The sequence below is a fragment of the Gopherus evgoodei genome, chromosome 9 (assembly GCF_007399415.2).
Source record: "Gopherus evgoodei ecotype Sinaloan lineage chromosome 9, rGopEvg1_v1.p, whole genome shotgun sequence".
Lineage (NCBI taxonomy): Eukaryota > Metazoa > Chordata > Testudines > Testudinidae > Gopherus > Gopherus evgoodei.
The window spans coordinates 70,298,627-70,317,955 of NC_044330.1; the positions used below are offsets into that span (position 1 = coordinate 70,298,627).

The 19,329-nt window shown below is 44.0% G+C and overlaps 1 protein-coding gene and 1 long non-coding RNA gene across 6 annotated transcripts in view; one reads left to right on the top strand and one right to left on the bottom strand.

Annotated features, from left to right (window-relative positions):
- LOC115657359 overlaps nt 1-1,539 on the bottom strand; it is a 45,175-nt gene extending 43,636 nt beyond the window's left edge. The window contains exon 1 of the long non-coding RNA XR_004001961.1: nt 1,318-1,539. This is a non-coding gene — a long non-coding RNA (uncharacterized LOC115657359). The remainder of the gene's footprint in view (nt 1-1,317) is intronic.
- Nucleotides 1-19,329, top strand: part of PCDH19 (protocadherin 19) — a 124,711-nt gene that overhangs the window by 50,791 nt on the left and 54,591 nt on the right. The window lies entirely within an intron of this gene.

The window sequence follows — 19,329 nt, forward strand, 5'->3', positions numbered from 1 at the left end:
GGCTGGGAGCCAGACCAAGAAGCTTTGCCCAGGGCTGAGTGGGACAGAGTTTGGGTGCTGGGTGCAGGCTCCGGGCTGGGGCACGGGGTGGGGTGCAGGAAGGGTGGAGGGGTGCAGGCTCTGGGAGGGAGTGCGGAGGGGTGGGTGCAGGCTTTGGGACAGAGTTTGGGGGCTGGAGGGAGGTGCTGGGGGAAGGGACTGCCATGTGGCTTCCTTCCTCCCCTGATGCCCCTCACCATAGCCTCAGTGGGGGATGGAGCTGCCCCTTCCCCAGTGTTTGTAGGAGTGGTGGCTGGGGGGAAACCCAGTCAAACTCTGGTTTTACTCTTTCGCTGATGGGCCACTTAAACCCCTTACAAACTCCTTCCTGCCTCTCTCACTCCCCTTTTCTACTGGGCTTGTTTGATCTTTTCGGTGGAGCCAGATGAAAACCACAAACCCCAGTGAGAACAGCAGGCTGGAAGACTAGACTGAACCCACCACCCAGCCTAGTCCATCCCAGAGCCCAGGACTGAGGGCAATGTCCCCCCACCCCCAGGCCACCTGCTTCCACTCCTGGCCTCTTCCAGCGCTGCCAATGATTCTGTGTGGCTGCATCGGGTGGGATTTCAAGCGGACCCCTCAACTCCCCGCTAAATTCACCCCTGTTTTGCGACCACTCTGCACCAAGAGCACCTTCCTTCCCTGCCCTAGAGCTGCTGGATGGCTAGAAAGCTGAGCTGGGCATTTGATTGATCTAGAATATTATCATGCCCCCCCCCAAACCTTAATATCCACACAGCTTGGGGGGGGGCTATTCGCCCCGCCCCAGCCGATCTATTTTGTTGTTGCAGGGCAAATGAAGGAGCCATAGTTTAATGGAAATACTCAGCCCCTACAGCGGTCTTGCAGCAGGGAAGACAGAGTTGATGGGAAGGAAACTGGTTTGGATAGGAGCCCCAGTCCCCTTCCTGTGCAAAATAATTTGGAGAGGGAATCAGATCACACTGTGCCTCAGTTTCCCCTTCGGTAGGGAGATGGCGGAGGGGAGATAAAAGTCTCAGCCTGCCGTGCCATGTTGCAGACCTTTTGCATTCTCCTCTCTTGCAGTATTTGATTTCCTCCTCCAAACTTCCCCCCCTCTCTCTCTCACCTGGAGTTCACAGCACTAAGTACCGGCTGGGGGCTTTTTTCCTGGGTTACATGACGTGATCCCAACTTTAGTTTCGAAACAGACACAGGCAGGCACAAACTCACCCTCAAACAGCAACACCTCGAAAACCACAACACCAACTGAATATCACAAACCTAGGGGGAATGACAGGGTCAAACACTCACCGTTGGAAGCCCCAGCAGCTGTTCAGGTGAGTGAGGTCCACTGCAGAGATTCCTGTGTTTCCCACCGGACCAGAAGCTCCCTTGGCGTCTCCTCCAGGCTCCAGGTGACTGCTGGGGGGAGGGGAGAGGAGGGGACGGGAGAAAGGCTGCAAGAACGTGTGCCTTCTCCCCCGTCCCCTTCCCCTTTCCCTCCTGACCTGCAACACCCAGCGGCTGTCTCTGCCTCAGCCCTCTGCCGGCCAGCGTCTCTCGTTGCCTAGCAGCAACAGCTGCTGCTTCCGGGAGACGCAGAACTTTGCTTCCAGGAGACAGCCGGCCAATGCGGGGCCCCTTCAGGCGTGGGGCCCGATTCGGGGGAATCGGGCAAATCGGCCTAAAGCCAGCACTGGCTGGAAACATGGCAGGGGGTGCAGGAGGGGCTGGCCGCAAGCAGGGCTGGCTGCGGGCAGGAGCTGGTGCGGGCAGGGCAGGGGGTACAGCAGGGGCTGGCTGCGGGCAGGGGGTGCGGGTACAGGGGATGCAGCCCACCCTGTATGGTGAGTGCCCCCTCCTCCTCTCCCCCCACTGGGGTAGCAGCAGCAGCCGCCTGGGGCTCCCCTGCTTCCACCGCCTTGGCCCTGTAAATAGCCACGGGAGCCCTGGGGAAGCGGTGGGGCTCAGGCGGCTATTTAAAGGACTGGGGCAGCAGAGACAGCTGGAGCCCTGGCCCTTTAAATAGTCCCTGGAGCCCGTCACTACACCAGGGCTCTGGGAGCTATTTAAAGGGCTGGAGGCTCCCCTGCTTCTACCACCCCGGCCCTTTAAATAGCGGGGAACTCTGGGGAAGGGGCGGGGCCGGTAGAAGCAACTGGAGCTCTGGACTTTTTAAATAGCCCCCAGAGCCCTGCAGCCATGCCCCAGGGCTCTAGCAATGGGGCTCTGGTGGCAATTTAAAGGGCCTGGGGCTCCAGCCCCTGCTGGGAGCCCCAGGTCCTTTAAATTGCCCCCTGGGGAAGCCGGGCCACCCCGGTACAGCACACCGGCTCTTCCCGGTATGCCAAACCGGCTCTTGGGCACCGGGCCCTCTTAGGGGTGGGGCCTGATTCAGGGGAATTGGTTGAATTGGCCTAAAGCCGGCCCTGCTTGGGATGGAAGGTCTCCTCTTCCACTCCTCACAGAGCTCTCCAGCCACAGCCCGGTCATTCTGGATGCATGTAGGAATCAAGGATTTGTCCTGCTGTTTGTAAAAACCTTTGGGGTGAAAGGCAACGCAGGAATAAGCTACTTTACATAGCCCCCGCTTTTGTTTGATACAGGGTGGGTATGAGCCTTGTTTTCCTGGTCAAATTCCCACTTGTGCATCCTTGTGCTGTCCTCTGAAAGAAAATGCCCCCTCTAGGTTCAATGTTCTTTGCTTCCCATTTGTTTTATAATGCTGGTGCAAAATGACTGCCCCAGTTTACAGCCTGAGTGTCTGCATTGATAATGGTTGGTGCAGCAATCCTTGTGTATAACCACCTGTAAGGAGCTTTTGGATTACAGGTGCCATTATGAATGTAAGGTGGCTTTCTTATTACATTTGTGCACTTCATAATGACACTGCAGATTTCTGATATGCCATCAAATTCAAACTGGTGATATTATTTAGCCACTTCCAGGCTAATTATGGCTTCATTGTTGCTGCTTTCAGGACCGAATCTAGGTTTCTAATGCAATCCCCCTTTTTAAAATCAAGTCACAACAACTCCTTCCTCCTGCTTTCCATCCATTTTCAGTTTTAAAATGAGAGAAACATCTATTTATTTGGAGAGGGGACAGGAATTCAGAATGGATTAGTAAGTATGTCTGTGCCTTAATATAATCTGTTTTGATACTTTTTCTCATTATGGTGCACAGAGTGATGCTAAGGGATAAACTCTCCTTCGCTACTCCCAGTGATTTTGCTGCAATGCTTTTATTTTATCAGGAGAAAATGGAGGCCAGAGTCAGTCAGTTCCTTAAATGTCTAATAATTTCAAACAGAACTAAATGCCCTTTATTTAAGCTGCAGTAATAATTAGAGGGTTGCCAGTGATAAGCAACCATGTCGTCTGGCTCTGAGGAATGTTCATTGTGCCTCATTAAATTTGGAATTAGTACTTAAAAGGTCAGAAATAAATATTCTGTTTATATTTCTGAGACAGTAAATCTAAATGGATGCGATGTTTGCACATCCTCATCTCTGCTCATTGCGGCTGAACTGAGGCTCCCCTCCATTTGGTTAGCAGCAATCAGAATGTCTGGGGTGGGGGAGGAGGGAGAACATGGTTTCATTGATCAAGAGCAGGAAAATGACCTGCAATATTACATCTAATTATAAAACATCAATAGCAGAAGCTAAATGCACTTACTGTTTCAGAGACACTAAATTGCTAGTTTTCAGTTTGCAATCTCATGTATTATAGGCTTGAGCAATAAACTTGGGATGTAGGGAAAACTGCTTCAAATGGAGATACCAGAGGTCAGATCCTTTTAACCTTTATTGAACTCCTTCAGGGACTGGGGCCTAAATGCTATTTATAGTTGAATTGCCTCACATTTTTCTATAGTCTTGTTTCCGGCTGTTGACTTAATGAGTGCACAGCACTGCCCTTCCTCTGTCTGAAAATATTTGGGAAGTTTGTGGTTATGTAGATCCATTCACCTCTAGGTTCAAATCCAGCTGAGTTTGGCACTGATGGAACGTTCTCCCCATCTGATTGTTGTTGCAGTGTCCTATGTGAAATGGGTTGGTAGTCTCCATCCGGTTCCTGGCTTGTAGGACTGTGCATCACAAAATCCACCATGACTGGCACTAATTGGCTCTGTTGCTGGCAGTCTCAGCAGAAAGGCCAAGGACTGAATGGGCTACTCAGTCTGAACTCCCCCCCTCATCCTTCTGGTCAGGGTAGAGGCACACTGGAGAAGTTTGCATTGCTGCTGCCTGTTGTGTGAATAATTAGAGGTCATCATTGTCCAGAGCTGTCAATCTTGCAACTTTTCCCATTATTAAATTCGCACAAAAAATGAACAAAAGGTTAGGGAAGTTTGATGATAACCTGAGTCAGTGTCCAGCAGCTCAAAAGGCTTATTCTGTACTCATGACTCTGCAGCACTTCCGAGCCAAAGCACAAATTATTTATCTGTCAGAGAGGGTTATTGGGCTGTTGAATAGTGATGTGGGCTTTGTTCCTGCAGTCTCTCCAACAGCACATACCTATGATTCCCCTACTCTAACACCTTCTCCAAAACCTACACTAGGGTCACTATCAATGCTTTTGATGGCACTTCAGGCTGCAAAACAACCCCCTTCACCACCCCATTGTACACTTGGCTAATTACATAATGTTGTCCGTTCCTTCCTGGCCTCTTTGGTGATCCATGTACAGCCTGGAGTATGAGATTTGATTCCCCTTATTTTAGCATGTACAGCTACCAGTCATATTGCTGGTCGTAAAATTATGCATGCCTGTCTTCACCTGACTGCGATACGTACATATCAGAGATACTAATGGAGAAATCAAATTTGATGTGAGGCTGGTATGTTTGTATGTGAATGAGGGGCATCAGAGTTTTCTTCTATTTAGATTAGAATGTTCCATCTCATCCAGTTTTTGCTCGAAGTCAATCTGATATTGCACATAAAAATAATAGCAATCTCACCTGTTTATAAGGAAATTAATTTGTAACTGTGTCCCATCAAGTAACTGGATCAGAAATGTGATTTGGAGTAAAGGCCTCTTCTCTTAAAATGCATTAAGATCTTTTCCCTAAATACCCTAGGACCAGACTCTGAACCCACTATTAACATAGATGAGCAGTAACTCACACTAATAGTTCCACTGCAGTTAATGAGTCAGTGAGATTACTCATGTATCTGGTCATTGGTGTTAATGGTCCTGCCCTTAATTTTAAATTAACAAGGTGTTTTCTTTGTGAACTTCAGGATTTCTGTGCCATCCAATGAGAATTGTTGTCTGTGCATTAACTTCTGGTTAACTTCTACAGTAACTTCTGGTTCCTAAACACTATGTATGATGTGTGTGAGAATATCCTCTACAAAGCTGGTGCTTGGATTGCTGCAAGAAATTGTGTGACATTCAGGCACACACCTTTATTTCTTCAAAGCAGAACTGCAGAAGGTTCATAGTATAGCTCTTATTCATAATGTATGACTCATGAAATCAAAGATTAATTCAAAGACAAATACTCTCTGTGAGTTCAGGACATGCCCAGCGACCAAAAACTCTTGGGAATCTAACCACGTAACATCCTTGGAGAAATTGCAGGGCTGCTGGCGAACCGACTCACAAAGGGGCACGTTTCAAAGAGATGTGCTAAGTTTTAGCTCTGTGACTCCGTTGATCCTTAGAGAACTGAAAATGAGTGGAGTCATCTTTAGTGCCCTTGAGTGAAGAACTGAAGATGAATCAGTTTGTCTCCAGCCCCCTCCTTCATCTTCCCATTCTCTAGGAGCCTAGTTTTTCTCACCCTCCTCTCCTGCCATGCAATGAAACGAGGGTCTTGCTGATTCCCTAGCCCTTCCCTCTCTCTCCCCCCCCCCCGGTTTATTAGCACAGCGTTTCCCGGCAGAGGCTGGGCCATGAAGTACTAACTGGCATGAGGGAAGGAGCAGAATATGTAAGACACCTAGGCCATTAACAACACATGGTAAGATCAAAGGAGATGTGATTGGTTTCATTTTCCTGAAAGAAGACTTAGATTCCAAGGGTATGTCTACCCAGCACCTAGACCCCCCACAGCTGGGCCATACCAGCTGACTTGGGCTTGGGCTGCAGGGCTGTTTCATTGCTGTGTAAACTTCTGGGCTTGGGCTGGAGTCTGCGCTCTGGGGTCCTCCCACTTTTCAGGGTTCTAGAGCCCAGAAGACTCAGGGCTGCCCAGAGGATTCAGGGGGCCTGGGACAAAGCGGGGGAGCTGTGGCGCTTGTACTCACCCAACAGTGGTCTGGGTCTTTGGTGGCATTTCAGCGGCAGGGGGCCCTTCGGTTGTTCCACGTCTTCAGCAGCAGTGAAGGGCCGCTCGCTGCTGAAATGCTGACCAAAGACCCGGACTGCCTCCGGGCCAGGGCTCACGGGGCCCCTGCGGGGCCCGGGGTCTGGGGCAAATTGCCCCACTTACACCCTCCCCCAGGCGGTCCTGAGAAGACTACACAATAATGAAAGAGACATGCAGCCCGAGCCTGAATTGGCTGGCACAGCCAGCCATGGGTGTCTAGATGCCGTGTAGACATACCAGCAGAATATACTAGAATGCTCCCTCTCTCATAGTGAGCTAAAGCCAACATTACCTACACCTCAATGGTGCTGCCAGCCATTTCCCTTCTCTCCTCCACTGCTAAGTCCATGCCAGCATTTCATCATGCCCAGCTTGTCCTGTGGATATTATTCACATCCTCATGCCCTTTCGTGGTCACATTGGGTACTCAGGCCCAGACAGGAAGAGGTTTTCCAGCAAGGGGAAGTAGATAGGAACAAATCTGTTTCTTCCCAAGAGTCCCAACTCATCTCCATCTTCTTAGGCACAGCACACCTTCAGGTGTATATTTGAACTCCTAGAAAATGGTAAATCCAGTAGGTGTTAAAACACTGAGGAAATAGTCCAGTGCCTGCCCTAGGGTTGTCACTGGGAGTAACTGCTAAAATCTGACATGAGCCTTTGAAAATCAGTTCCACGTTTGTGAGCCAGGTAGCAATGCTAGAGAATATATCCCTTCCCTGGGTTTCATAGATTGTTGCTTTTTACCTAAGGTATGTTTAGAATTGGGTAAAGGGCACATCACTAAGTTACCCTGGGCTGGACTGTTTGTTGTTTAAAAAAGTCTCTCTCCTTTTTTGTTTGAAGAAAAGAAACACACGCACAGAGGGGAAAAAAACAAGCTCAAATAGTAATTTTTTCCCTAACGTTTTTAAAAGTGAATTTAGTGCTGTTGAAAGATGCCGAACTAGCAGCCTGGAGAGTTGGCATCTCTGGGTAGCCATAAAGCAGTACAGCATAGATAGGGACAATGCATGGCTCCTCACCCTGCCTTCCTCAGATCCTCAGCCCAGAGCTGCCGGGGCAATGGAAAATGGGGAGTTCAGGCCTCATGGCCCTTTCCTTCCTTGGATTCTCTGCTGATGCTGCCAAGTTAGATGCCAGTTGTCATTCTGTATTTGTGCTGTGGAGGCTGCCCACTGAAAATTGGTCTCAGGCCACTGACTTATTTCCCATGGAACATCAAATGGTCCATTGGATGGTAATGTTTTTTAGCCATTGCTGGCCTAGGCATGATTTGACCTACACCAGTAGTTCTCAAACTTTTGTACTGGTGACCCCTTTCACAGAGCAAGCCTCTGAGTGTGACCCCCCACTTTATAAATTAAAAACACTTTTAAATATTTTAAACCCCATTATAAATGCTGGATGCAAGGCAGGGTTTGGGGTGGAGGCTGACAGCTCGTGACCCCCGTGTAATAACCTCGTGACCCCCTCTGTTTGAGAATCCCTGACCTACACCATGTTCTGTAATTAACCATGTTTTACTAATATGACAACAGATGCTTTATTTAACTAGCATGTATGTCCTATTCCACGTAATGTAGCTCAGATCATAACAGTTGGCGTGCTTATCTAATAGTGAGTGGTTGATGTATTTCAGAATCTGCAGGTTTTTGATGGATTGTCCCATGGAGAACAAGGCTGAGAATTAAGTGGGACTGAGAGAAGTGGTATTGCATGCCTTGCTTTTTCCACCAGAGAGGCCATGTGCATTTTTATGAATGAGTTGACATTTTTGTGATCTCTGAATACACCTGCAGCACTGATGTAAAGTCAGAACACCTGCTCTTGTGATGACTACGTTAATCTTAATCCTTGTTGTGCTGGTTAGGATTGAGGAACTATCGTATTGGGAGTGTGGATTTTATTAAAACCAAACCAAGAGATTCAGACACCGGCTCTGAATAAAGGTCTAAGTCATTTTTTAATTATGAAGAGTGACACACAAGTTTTATTAATGAGGCATGTAAAAAAGGCTGAGGGATAACTCTCAAAAAGTGGTACTAAAATGTCTATTGTCCTGTAGCTCATTTAGTGAAGGATTTCTGCATGTGTTAGCAGGAGGTTGCAGCAGGTTTACAATTATTTGTAGAAAGACAGAAATGTTTTCATCTTGCTGTGAAAGGGCCATAAGAAAAAGAACAAAAAGGGCTGATATGTTTTATATTCATATTCCAATTCTGAGGTTTTTATAGAGATGGGTACATGTCAATAGGATCGGGGTAGATAGGAACTCAGCTCTGAACACCCCTGGACTTTGCAAGGGGTTTGAAGTCCAACATTGTGCAGAGTCCCTATCTCTACAATGAGCCAAACCAGAGATCTTTGGACCCACAAATGTTAGGGATGTTCAGAATCCAGATCCAAATATAGTGATTTGACTCCATCTCTAGTTTAGGGGTTCAGTTTTGATAAATGCCCAGAATATCTGAATTTGATCAAGTTCTTCAAACTTCTTGGGTCTGCAAAACTGGACGTGAATTCTTTGTCCTTCTCAGGAGACTGCTGTTTCCAGTCAAGTTTCTTTTGCAGCATTACTGCTCCATCTCATGGTATTTTCGCACTCCAGTCCCAAGGGATGGCAGAGACAGTGGAAAGAATAAAAAGTATTGGGGAAAATGTCAATTGAACTTTTCTGACCCTCAGGCCAATTTGTTATGATTTTAGGTGAATGTTGAGGTAGGAGGAGGTTATCTTGTTTCATACTCTCCATTTTGCCCATCCCTAAACCATTATAGGGTCAAATCCTGGACACTTGCACAAAGCCAGGGGATAATGGCCTGTCACATGGTTTGAGTGACAAAATCCTTCTCTAGAGGGTGAATAGCACAGCTATGTGCAGTCTATGGGCTATAGTGACATTGACTCCTTCCCTCCATCAGTAGTTATGGCTGGTTGATCTAGTTATGGACACACTGTCCGTGCTTCCAGCTTAGTTCTCCAGACACCCTTTCTTCTCCAGAGTGTAGTCCCCCTGCAGTCGTGCATTAATATGTCCCAACCATGGATCCACATGGAAGGACTATGTGCCCATATGGTACCTATTTCAGGGGTTGGAACACAGATAAGACAAGATGGGCAGGAGGAAATGACACACAAAGGGCTGGAGGAAGGAAGAGTATTGAGAGTTGGGGCTTCATTCTCTTGCCCATACCTCTATGCAAGGGGAGTGCAAAGTGGGTGTATGTACCGCTACCAAATCAGAAAAGTGGTTTTCTATACCCACTTTGCATTTACTTAGCGCTGGTGTAAATAACTACAGAGGGAGCAGTGGAGAGAAAGAACATGTAATATAAGAGGCTAAAGAATATGTGGGGAGGTTGCATGGAAGTTAGTCTCTGGTCTGCGGTGCCACAAGGACTCCTCGTTCTTTTTGCTGATACAGACTAACACGGCTACCACTCTGAAATATGGAAGTTTTGGAAGATGATTTCTTGTTTTTAATTGTTTCCTTGAAGTAGTAAATTTTGAGATCAGACTTTGGGTCTGATCCAAAGCCCTTTGAAGTTCATAGGAGTCTTTCATTGACTTCAGTGGGCTTTGGATCAGACCCTTAAGGAGGCAAGGGTGGAGGGGTCAGGAAGGGATTGACAAGTACTTTTTAGATTAGTACTGTATCCTGTGACTAACAGGTCATTTGGTAATAGCAAAGCCAGCTTCCCCCGGCCGGCCAACTTGAGGGCAGGGGGGGAGTTTCATTGATATTTATGACAGGTTTTAGAGTAGCAGCTGTGTTAGTCTGTATCAGCAAAAAGAATCTATTTCCCCATGTTAAAGTAGCCTCACACCTTTGTGTCAACTGTCTGAAATGGGCCATCTTATTTATCACTTCCGAAGTTTTTCTCCCCTGCTGATAACAGCTTCTCTTAATTAATTAGCCTCTTACATTTGGTATGGGTACTTCCACCTTTTCATGTTCCCTGTATGTATAAATATCTTCTTATTGTATGTTCTATTCTATGCATCCGATGAAGTGAGCTGTAGCCCACAAAAGCTTATGCACAAATAAATTTGTTAGTCTCTAAGGTGCCGCAAGTACTCCTGTTCTTTTTATTGATATTTATGCAATTTTTAATTTAATAGGAAAGACTTTTCATTCAGAACAATAACAGTGAGTTAAAAAAATGTTTCAAATTTTCTTGCTGATTACCTGATTTGGAGGTTTGTTTTTTTTTTGGTTGAGGCAGCAGCTAAAAATACATATTTTTACACTGTTTATCTATTTAGGAAATATTAACAGGTTTACAAATCCTTGCCATATAAATATCAGGAACAAAACAGTAATAATTACAACAATGAGCTTTTGTTTAAAGAATGCAATCATCAGATCTCTCTATTTAACAAGATGTTACCATATTACAGAGTGAGCATCAGGACAACACCTGTGATGTGTCATTTCTAGTGATTTTAGTAAATTGAGTGAAATCTTGGATTGCACATATTGAACAGACCAGGTGCGTCTATCAAATGTTGAATATTCAAAAAAAGTTGGGCAGGTGTGCTGTTTTTTTTCTTTCTGTTTTTTTGCAGATGAATATACTTTGAATAAAAGGTAACCAAATAACAAAGTACCTGTTTGCCCCTTGTCTGTTTTGCAAGGCATATACACCTCTATTCCGATATAACGCAACTCGATATAACACAGATTAGGATATAATGTGGTAAAGCAGTGCTCCAGAGGGGAGGGGAGCAGGGCTGCACACTCCAGCAGATCAAAGCAAGTTCGATATAACATGGTTTCACTATAACGCAGTAAGATTTTTTTGGCTCCTGAGAACAGCGTTATATCGAGGTAGAGGTGTAATTGATGTTACTTTTTTCCATACTTTATTGAACCATTCCCTCTACAGTTGGATAAAACTACTTTTTAAAATTAAACATTGGTAAGCTGCATGCAGTGCATGAGCTTTCTTGTTGATGGAATTGACCTTAAAATACCCATATGTGAAAATCTAATCCCAATTATATAGGACAGTATAATTTTTGGCGTCCCCTGTAAGAAAAGTGCGATCTGAAATCTTCCAGTGCTTTAGTTTGGAAACCAGAAGATTAATGCTAGGAGAAGAGATTCAGTGCTTCCGGATAACCTGAATATATGGTGTATTCTCAGGATACTGTTTATGGGCCCGATCCTGAGACATGCTGAGCATCCTTCACGCTTGTTGAAATGAATGAGAATTCTCAGCACCACTTTGGAGAGTGAACCCTGCCAAGTGTAATCATTTACAAAGAGAGGGTTGAACTGGAATTAAGTCAAATGAATTTTGATTAAATAATGCAAATTGTAACCCAGTGCTTCTCTTGGAAAAAACCCTCATTTCTTTTTTAGTTTTCTATTTTGATCCCATAGCCTGCACTGAGATAACCTTGACAGATAATCTGGCAGCTGAGGAGCAGTCTCATAAACTGCCAGGCTGCCTCATAAATTACGTTGTATGTACCACTTTAGATCCTGCTGCCAGCCCTTGCTAAAGGCTGCAAGCCACCAATGGATGGAATCAAGTTTTGTTTCTCCAGGGCAGCCTCATCGCTCCTTGTCGTATCTGAAGTCTGGAAGTAATTTGCATTAATAGCACTGATTTCTATAGCATGCTAGAGTTCAAACCTGGGAACAGATAGTGTATGAAGCCCAAATCCCAACAGAAACCGAATCTATTAGACATAGGGTTGTGGTGTCTTCTTAGTTAGTAAAACGAAGTACAGCAGAAAGTGCAGAGAGTGAGAGCAGTGTGTTTCTGAATGTATGTGTTGGAGAAACTAGCCAGCCAAATCTGAATTATAGGGATCTTTCTCCAGAGAAAAGTGTTTGTTTTGTTTTGTTTTTTGACAAACGACCAAATTCTGGTCGCACTGAAGTCCGTTGCAAAAGTCCCAGTGACGTCAATAAGACCAGAATTTAACCCTAAATGATCTCCTGGCTAGAACCAGAGAGAACTGGTTGGGGCAATGATTGCTTCGCATCCTATTCTGTTGATTGATGTAAGATGGCCTTACCTGATCCGAATGAATGATCCTTGCTCTGTGCTTCAGGGGAAGGGGAACTCATCACCCAAGGTCTGTGGACAATATCATGATAAGGAGACATTCTATTTAATATGTGGTGCATCTTCTATGGGAGGACACTGTTCGGCTCCAGCATGGACTTGATTATCTAATAGGTCTCTTTTCCCTCTCTTATTATTAGGGGCATACTTAATTCACAATTTTGCAGATTTCACAAAAATTAGCAAAGAATCCTGTGGCACCTTATAGACTAACAGACGCATGATTACAGATGCATGTAATCTGAGGAAGTGGGTATTCACCCACGAAAGCTCATGCTCCAAAATGTCTGTTAGTCTATAAGGTGCCACAGGATTCTTTGCTGCTTTTACAGATCCAGACTAACACGGCTACCCTCTGATACTTCACAAAAATTGTGAATCGTGGGATTGTTCACGAAATTAATCTTCAAAATAAAAATATGTATTATTGATAAAACATGCTGCAAAACTTCTGTGATTACCACAATGCAAAAACAGTTGACTATAATGTGATATCATTCCAAACATCAAAGTGGATAGTAAGAGTGTATGTCAAGTTGCATGATGTAGACTAAAGTGAGCATGGCAGTCATTATAGTAGATTGTTGATTGAATGTGTGTCAGCATTTATGATGTGAGCAGGACAGTCATCAGGTTGAGTGAAAGGATCGTTGTTGCATATAAAGATGGCTGACAATAAATAAAGGCAAAAAAAAAATCAGCTTTGGATCATGTGAAACAGTACCAGTAAGAACCTTACATGCAGATGGTAGTAAATTGTTTTGTACATCTTGCAATGTGACTCTGGATTTGTTCAGAAAAAAACATGATCAATCACCATTTAGAGCCTGAATCGCATATTAAATGAAAAGCATGTGCAGAGGCTACAGGTCAGGACAAAAAACAGGCGACAGGGTCCACGATGTTTAAAACAACAATTGAAAGTAGTTTAGCAAAAAGAGACGCTACAGTGGAGCTAGTGGAGGCCTTTCCTGCTGTCAACATACCTTTAGAAAAAATGGATAATCTAATACTAAGGGAGTACTTTAGAAAGCATGTACCAAATGCTGGCATTTTCCTGTGTGCCAAATGCTGGCAGTTTCCCGTGTGCAAACAAACTTCACATTATCTAACAGAAGTAATTGAGAAGCACATTCAGTCTACAAAATCTGCACTGGCAAAATACAATTCCATTTCAGTTGTAGCTGACAAAACAACAGATACACAGGATAAGTACATACTCCATATTTTTATTTGTACCTTGCAGCTGGAAAGGTGATCGTATGCCTGTTTTCCTAACAGAGCCTGTTCAGATCAAGTTTTTAAAATTTTTTCAGCTATATCGCAAGCTGTTGCAAAGGCTGTTGTAAACTATAGGTTAAATTTCAACAAAGTCTCGGCATTTCCCTCCAATAGCATGATATACGCGTGCAAAGCTGTCTCTGCTGTACTACAAGGAATGATGCCCAATGCAATTCACATTACCTGTAATGCACACATGTTTTCAATGGCCAGTAATATCTTGCACACACGTTTCCCTGATGTGGATGTGTTGGTTGTTTCTTTTAAAAAACAAATATTCAAGTATTGTCCAAGTTGTAAACTACGATTCAAGGAGTCTGTGGCCAGTCAAAGTGGCAGTCAAGCAGTGTCACTTCCACTTGAACCAGTGATTACAAGGTGGAATTTGTGGTTTAATGCAGCTTCCTACCATGCAAAGGTTATTAAATACTACCAGCAATTTGTGTGTGAGGAGCCTGAAATCACACCAGGCATACAGTCTTTGCTCAAAGTCTCTGATCTGTTCAAACAGCGCAACATTGAAGACCAGGTGAAGTGAGTCGGTGGCTGAGAATACAGTCCAGTTCATGCAGCTTCTAATATGGTTTGAAAGTTGGCAGGTTTTGATTCACAAAGCATACAAGAAATTGATAGATCTGGTCAGTTGGACCGAGTATATGGCATCTCAAGAACCTTCAGACTGCCAAACTGAAAATAGCCACGGACAAGAAGTGTTCCAGTCAATACCAGAAAAGTTAAACCATATTACAGGTACGATCAGTCATTGCAACTTCCGTTTAAACAACCAGCTGCCTAGTTTTTGAGTGTTGTTTGCATTTTTGACCCAAATCAGGTGCCTTTTCTGTGTTTTGACTCTGAGCTAATTCAAGCAATTCCTGGATGGGAGAAAGATCATGACAACAAACATGCTGCTTGCCTGACCTTTTGTCAAAGAATGCCAGATGCCAGTAAAAGTAACTGAGTTTTGGGGCTCTATTTCTAATTGGTTTCCGAAGCTCTACAAGTTGGCAAAACACTGCCTTACAATTCCTACCAATTCTGTGGATGCAGAATGTGCAGTTTCAAGGTATGGACAGAAGATGTCAACTGCAACTGCTGGTGGATGCTGCATGCTGTCTTTAACACATAAAATTGACAGTTTTATTTAGGTAAGCATAAATTTGTATTTCTAAGCTTTATGAACAACTTTTGAGTATTATACTGTATTATTTATTATTTTATTAATTAATTTAGCAGGCTCCCTTATCCAGGGTGACTTACAAAGGTGACCGTAGTACTGTACAATACTTGTTACACATATACTGTATGAACACATCTGCAAAATTTGCTATTTATGTTGTGACCAACCCATAAAAAATGTGTGATTTTCTCTGATTTAAGTAGGCCCCCACTCATTACCATAATCCTGTCTAATTGCATTTATATTTGGCGATAAGATCAGTAACTGTTCGGTAACATATTGATATGTGACATGGATTCTGCTACCTATTTGGATGGAAGTCAAAGTGCAAAGTGGCATTTTCATATGGGGCATACGGTAGCAGCTCTTAACCAGGATGCTGTGTAGGCTGGGTGAACTTCAGAATTTGGTGAACCAGTAGTTTTTGGAGGACATAACTGAGCTGCTCAAGCGTTTTGCTAACTCAGCCTGTTTCCACTTTGGTGCATGCTACCCTCTTGAATGTTCCTGACAGCACCAAAAGGGGTTGCTGCTATCAGGCCTTGTCTGCACTGAATTTCTCAAATTATCTCCCTTTCACCAGAGCAGCTCCACTGCTTCCAGCAATGGTGCTCACACTAGTACTGACCAGCTGCCAGCAATTTTACTAGTGTTGTCTAGAACTTGGGAGCCAGTAAGTACTGTTTTGTAGCAATGGTCTCCTCAGCGTGATGTCCAAATGTGATGGCACCAAAGGGGATTTTGTACTGGCAAATAACACAAGGGGTTTGGGAGATATTGATGGGTAGCTGGACAGGATTGGCATTTGGGAGCCAAAATGGTCTCGGTGTGTCTAGCAGCGTCAGTAAAAATACACGTTGGCATTCAATACAATATAGCCCTGTCTCCTTTCTATCCTAGGAGAACAATATGGTGCTATGCAAACATTGCCGCTGACCCTGCAGCCACAGGGGGCCACTGGCTCATACAGGCTCAACCCCACTAGTGATAGGCTGACATGTTAGTATTGTATTTACTGCTCATGCCATGATCCTGCCTGGGTGGGATATTTTTTTGGCAGAGCTTTGTGGGGATCATGACATATCCCTGTTTATCGTGGTGCTGGCTGGGGTACGTCACAGTTTCTCCTCTCCTCCTGTTTAGCAGGAAACCTCCATCTGTTATTCCCTTAGCTTCTTACACAAACACACAGTTGCTTTGGACATGTTCCATATTCCACCCACCCTTTCCCTTCTTCCTTTCGTAATGGGACTGAACCACACACACAGCTGGCACATTAAAGGAATTTAGGCAGGTGGGTGCTGACGATTGGGCATGCAGCTGGGTTGAGGAGGTGGGGAGGAGGCCAGCTGAGTAGCTCCAGATTTGCTTGAGCCAGCCCTGCATCTGACAGCATAAGATGATTTAATGCACTCTCATCAGAACAGTGATTGCTTTAAAGCTGCCTCTGATTCCTCCTGTCCTCCATCGCTCAGCTCCTGTCATAGCTTGTTTACAAACTACCCCATTCTTTATAACAAATACATTTCTGATTTCCCCCGCCCTCCAAGCCCTCAACAAATTTGCAGAAGACAATACAACAGAGATCTCTGTGGACAGTCAGAGCACTTCTCCAGAGGTGGAAGCATCAGGATTGATGGATAAACACTGTGTCAGAAATCTTATGCAATGTAAATCTTCTCTGTGTGTTTTAAAAATACATGTGTGTGTTTCCTACAGAGACATTAAGCACTTTAACGATCAGAATCATATTGCAAGAACAAGGATGCAAGAACTGCAGAGACTGGTAGTTTGTGCAGTAAATCTCCTGCATGACTCCACAGTAGTAATTACGATGTGAAAGTAATAACTGAGTTGTGCTGAGCGGGAGGCCAACTCCCCGAGCTCTCAGAGGATAGCATGTTTCTCACGGGGAGGCTCCTGTTTGTTAAATTAGATATTGTGTTGTATTTCAGAAAAGGTCACATTTAACCAATGCTGCTTCTGCTTTATTATCTTGGTACAACAGTGTAACCTCCACTGTCACATGAGTTGGTTTCCTATCCAGCCCTACTTCAGCTGCCTGATTCTGTGCATCCTGTTGGCAGCAGGCTCTGCGCTCCTTTATTTATTGCAACATTAAAGATGCATACATTTATTTTTACTGCGTTCATAATTGCCATAAGAGCAGGAAATTGTATTCCAAAGTAGCACTTACAAAGAGGATGGAGGGGAAGGGTTGATGCTACAGCTGAACATCCCAGATTTTGAGGAAATCTGGACCTGGGTGGGTTCTTTGACTCAAGCTGTTTTTGTCTTTTATTCCAGACTATTTTATTATTATTATGTGTATTATAATAGTGCCTAGAGGCTTTAACCAGGATCAAGGAGAATAGGAAAGGGTGAGGCCCATGTATCTCCTATAGGGAGATGCAAATTGAGAGCAAAATGTGGCTCTTTCAGGGGTGCTGTCTGCCTGCTAGTGTCCACCCATGTCTCCCTAAGCCAACTGTGTCACAGAGCTCTCTTGGAAACGTCTAGTGCTGTCTGTATCATTGATGTGCTGCCATGTGTGCAGTGAGTACTGCAGCGAGGGAGCGCTGAGCAATGTCAGAGCCTGGCCATATGGCACCATAGGAATATGGGGGGTGGGAGGAGGGGAGGTAAAGGGAAAATCTGTGCTACTGGGTTCCAGGTGCTCCTAAAAGGTGGTGGTGTTTTGTTCTGTTTTAGTGGAGTTAGGAAGGATAAAGAGTGGGAAAGAGATACCTGACTGGAGCAAAGAGACTCAAGACTGTTCAATGTACCCATCGCCCACGTCTGAATAATGACTCAAAGATGTGCTAATACCTGATTATTAACAGACTCATAGAGTTAAAAGCAGGAATAACTATCAGGCCCAGCTGCCCATCCCCTGTCCTGGCCTGTCCACACTGATCCCTATGGTATATTCTATAGTGCTTTGCCTGCCTGTGTTTTGAACAACTCAAGCGATGCACCTTCCATCACTTTCCTTGGGAGACTATTCCAGAGCCTAATCGACTGTGACACTAAACCTTTCTTTCTTTCTAAATGAGTTCTGGGTATTCAATACCTGTTCCTATGAAAACAAGGGACAGTGGGATTTTTAATACATGTTTAAAGTATATTGTTTTACATGCAGACTTTGTTTGGGGGAGGGGTTTGCTTGCAAACAACATAATTGCAAGTACTGATTTTTGTCCCCCTCTCTTGTCCCATCCCAGTTTTAAGCATACCTGTCATTGTTTGCTTTTGTAATAGTACTCAAACTCATACTAGTCCTCATACTAATGTTTAACAAAAAGATTTAAAATAGAGCTGTCAAGTGATTAAAAAAATTAATCGCAATTAATTGCGGGATTAAAAAAATCGTGATTAATCATGCAATTAATTGCAGTGTTAAACAACACTAGAATAACATTTATTTAAATATTTTTGGATGTTTTCTACATTTTCAAATATATTGATTTCAATTATAACACAGAATACAAAGTGTACCATGCTCACTTTATATTTATATTTGATTACAAGTATTTGCACTGTAAAAAAACAAAAGAAATAATATTTTTCAATTTACCTAATATAAGTACGGTAATGCAATCTCTTTATCATGAAAGTTGAGCTTACAAATATAGAATTATGTAGAAAAAAACCCTGCAGTCAGAAATAAAACAATGTAATATTTTAGAGCCTGCAAGTCCACTCAGTCCTACTTCTTGTTCAACCAATCACTCAGATAAACAAGTTTGTTTGCATTTGTAGGAGATAATTTGCCCTCTTCTTGTTTACAATGTCACCTGAAAGTTAGAACAGGCATTCACATGGCACTGTTGTAGCTGGCATTGCAAGTTACTTACGTGCCAGATGCACTAAAAATTCACATGTACCTTCATGCTTCAACCACCATGCCAGAAGACTTGCATCCATGCTGATGACAGGTTCTACTCGATAACAATCCAAAGCAGAGTGGACCAACACATGTTCATTTTCATTATCTCAGTCAGATGCCACCAGGAGAAGGTTGATTTTGTTTGTTTGTTCGTTTGGTGGTTTGGGATCTGTAGTTTCCGCATTGGAGTGTTGCTCTTTTAAGACTTCTGAAAATAAGCTCCACACCTTGTGTCTCTCGGATTTTGGAAGGCACTTCAGATTCTTAAACCTTGGGTTGAGTGCTGTAGCTATCTTTTGAAATCTCACATTGGTACCTTCTTTGCGTTTTGTAAAATCTACAGTGAAAGTGTTCTTAACATGAAGAATATGTGCTGGGTCATCATTCAAGATTGCTATAACAGGAAATATATGGCAAATGTGAGTAAAACGGAAAAGGAGGACATACAATTCTGCCCCAAGGAGTTCAGACACAAATTTAATTAATACTTATTTTTTTTAATGAGCGTTATCAGCATGGAACCATGTTCTCTGGAGTGGTGGCTGAAGCATGAAGGAGCA